Source organism: Rattus norvegicus, chromosome 2 (assembly GCF_036323735.1).
Source record: "Rattus norvegicus strain BN/NHsdMcwi chromosome 2, GRCr8, whole genome shotgun sequence".
NCBI lineage: Eukaryota > Metazoa > Chordata > Mammalia > Rodentia > Muridae > Rattus > Rattus norvegicus.
In genome coordinates this window covers 127,820,835-127,824,791 of record NC_086020.1, presented here as the reverse complement: position 1 = coordinate 127,824,791, position 3,957 = coordinate 127,820,835, and the positions used below count along the sequence as shown (strand labels likewise).

At 38.6% G+C, this 3,957-nt stretch overlaps 1 pseudogene; it reads right to left on the bottom strand.

Moving 5' to 3' along the window:
* Positions 1–1,590: 1,590 nt before the first annotated feature.
* Positions 1,591–3,633, bottom strand: Kpna1-ps5 (karyopherin subunit alpha 1, pseudogene 5; annotated as a pseudogene).
* Positions 3,634–3,957: the final 324 nt, after the last annotated feature.

The following is a 3,957-nucleotide window of genomic DNA, read 5'->3' as shown; positions in this document are numbered from 1 at the left end:
TGGTCCTGCTCAATGCCAAGTTCATTTAAAGATAGTATTGCTAGTCAGAGATTTTCTAAACCAGAAAACTTCTTTCTTTGCCCATCTACAGACAATATGAATCAAAAAGTATATTTCTCACTTGTTATAACCTTTTAACAAATTGCTGTTAAATAAATAATGTGACATATAAGAATATCATAGTATAAAATACAAAAGAAGATTCAAGTTTGGACCCCTTGTTTTCACAATAATTTGATAAGATCTGTTTGATTTTAGTACTCTAGATTTAGGTAGGCTTAGAATTAAAAAAAAAAGCCCACTGATGAACATAGAACTTTTAATCATAATTGTTGTCTGACCTACATTTCTAGAACTTAATAGCACCTCTAATTATATTTCATAATAACATATGCATTATACATAATTGTGTAATTATTTAAAAACTGCTTTTTACTTAATATCTTCTATGAATGAGACACTATGTTAATGACTTTATTTTTTACATTGTATAAACCACACATGGCTCAAACACAAGTACATTCATAAATGGAAAAAATGGGTATTAATATATTATGTTATTGTCCCAAAGTTGCATAAGTTGTTCATTACCTGTCCTATCAAATGAACAGATTCATTTGATATGACATTTGATCAGCCAGTTACTCATATTATTTTCAAATGATGTCCTATGTATAAACCCTTAAATAGGTCAGGTAAGAACAGCCTTGGTGACAAATTACTTGCCTTTCTCAGTGTATCATTCTTCTAGAAATTAAGGTTGAGAGGAAAGTTGAAAATTTCTGCAAAATGTCTTGCATTACAACGATTACTGTCTGTTATCAATTTATATTGATATTGTTTTTTAAAATTAAAAAAAGACTTTTTGTTAAATTAGTAATATTATACAGATATACTCTTTTTTATATAAATAAGGACTCAAAGCTGTTTATTTGAATGAAAATCTAACATTCATTTTATCAACTAGCCTACAAGTTAAGTGCACAGGATGTGAGCCAGGTCTCCCTCCTTTACATCCTTAGGAGGAGGCCATGGTGACTAATACTGAGTATTAAGAATTGAATGATGCCTTCCAAGTGACTTAATAAAATTGTTCTCCATCATGACTTTGGGATCTGGAAGAAAGAGAGATTAGTAATGGGGCACCATTGATTGACACAACCCAGTTTAGATTTCAGGAAGAAGCTGGGAATGCAAGCCACATCACAATCCAAATTAGTGTAGCTACTTCTGTAGCAAGTAGAACACAATGTGCCTTTTACAGATCCTTCCATATCCAGTGAGGATGAAGCTCTTTATTCCCTCTCCATCTTTCCTGGTCCCTATTTGCAAGTCAGAGTATTATCAACTTCCTAAGAACCAGTTTTCCTCATCCTGCAGCCCCAAGAGATGAATCCTTGATTTGTGACAGGCCAAACTTGTTATCCCACTGATGCCACACACACATACTTGCCAAATTTATATTCTTTCCACTTTCTGTGGCTTTCTCTCTTTTTTATTTTTTTAAAGAAGAATGGAACTTAATCTTTATTTACAGGACATGACAGGGTATGAAATTCCACATAGAAATAAACTCAGAGGACAGCTTCATAGAGTATGTTCAGTTTATAACTGTTCAAGTATAGTTTGTGAAAGTGCTACAATAACAAACCACACTTAAAAAGAGTTCTTAGTAGAGACAGTAAGACAAATTTATGAGAACACAGCATAGCACAGCACATAGCTAACAACTTTGTGCTTTGGCTGGACATTAGAAGTCAAAGGTCCCGGGAGCTCCATCCTGAACTTGGAAGGCGAAGCCTTCAGAGGTAGTTTCTGGCACCACATTTTGATCTTCCTCTTCCTCCACTGAGAAGTACTTCTTAATTAGGTTCAACAAGGCCTTGTATACAGACTCGTTCCCACGGCTCTGTAGTGCTTCAATTTTATCCAAGCCTCCACACTCTTCAATCATTATATTGAGTTTTTCTGTCTTATCTAGTTTCTCTGTAGCCTGAAAGATATTTGAAATGACATCAAGAATAACCTGAATAAGTTTGGTATCTTTTGCACTCAAGAGATTCATCAAAGGTTCTATTATTCCACAATGAACCAGATACACAATCTGTTCAACAGTCCCACCGCTGGTATAGTTGGTTATATCCCATGCAGCTTCCTTCTGTGTCTTAAAGTCTGCTTTAGTGAGGACACCAACAAGAAATGGGACTAGGCCGTGATTCACCACTTGCTGTATCTGGTCCTGGCGCCTGGCGGTAATGTTCGACATTGTCCATGTGGCCTCCTTCTGAATATTAGTTTTGGGGTTTGTTAGCACACTGGGAAAGACTGCAAGTGCGCCTGCATTGATTACTTTCTGAGTCTGTTCATTTGTTCCGGTGACAATATTCTCTATGGCTCTCAGTGCCGGCGTCACAATGGGCAATTCAGTAGCTCCTAGAAGCTTCACAAGTTGGGGAACAACTCCCTTCTTCACAACCATCTCGATGCGCTCATTCAGCCCATCAGTCAGGTGGGTAATGGCCCAGCAGGAGTCTGCTAATACTTCTGGATCATTGTGGTGTAGGAGTCGAACTAGAGTAGGAAGGGTCTGCTCAACAGCATCTAAGGGGAGTGCAGGATTCTTGTTTCAGCAAAGGTTTGAAAGTGTCCAGGTAAGATTCTGTAAGTAACCACATACCAAGGATGACAGATCAGGAACTGCAAGAAGTGCCAACAGTGGGTCAATTACACCATGTTTGATAACTACCTCTCGGAAAACTGAGCCATCGCCTGCAATGTTTCCAAGAGCCCATACAGCTTGCTCGCTGATGTGAGCAAGGGGAGATGCCAAGAGAGAAATAAATGCTGGGATAGCACCTCCGCCCACTACAGCTTTGGTCTGTTCAGATTTTCCAGAAGCAATGTTGGTGAGTGCCCAAGCAGATTCAAACTGAATGGAACTACAATCAGTTTTGCCCAAGAAGGACACAAATTTTGGGATCAAACCAGCCCGGATGATGTTGTCTATAGGAGGCTGTTTCTCTCTTGAAAGCAGTTTTCTAGCAGCTTGAGTAGCTTGGAGCTGGCTTTCCAAATTGCTACTGTTTATGGCTTTAACAATGTCCTCAACAGACCAATTTACAGTACCCTGGTTGTTTCAGTTTTCCTGTAGTGGAGAAGTAACGTCATCAGGGAATGAGCTGACATTCCTCCTTTTCAGCATCTGGTCATCTTTTTTAGCTTTCCTAAGTTCCACATTATCCGGCGGTGCCTCATTTCTGTACTGTCTTTCCCCTTGTTCTTGAATCTGTTAAGCCGTCAGCTGTCGAGTTAGCATTCTCGTTGGTGGACATGGTTGCAGGAACAAGGAGGAAGGAAAGCTGCACAGCCAATTCAGACTTCCACGAAAGTCGGTGCAGGGCTCTCAAGCTGTGGGTCGGAGGCTGTCGAAACGTCCACTAGCCCTCAGCCCTCAGACTTTGTGCCAAACCCTTTCTCTTTTAAGGGCAAGAACCTAAGGAACAGAAATCAAGATCACTTGGTATCATCAGAACCCAATTCCTCCACAACATCAAGCCCTGGATCCCCCAACACCCTGGAAAATTAAGGTTTTGATTTAAAATCACAACTCATGATGTTAGAGGTCTTTAAGAAGGACATTAATAACTCTTAAAGACACAGGACATTCATAAATAGGTAGAATCCCTTAAAGAGAAAACACAAATAACCCTTAAAGGAAAACATAACCAAAATGTGATGGAATTGAACAAAACCATTCATGATCTAATAATGGAAATAGAAACAATAAAGAAATCACAAAGGGAGAAAAACCTGGAGATAGAAAACCTAAGAAAGAGATCAGGAGTCATAGACACAAGCATTACCAACAGAATACATGAGAGAGAAGAGAGAATCTTAGGGGCAAAAGATACCATAGAAAACATTGATACAACCATCAAAGAAAATATAAAACAAAAT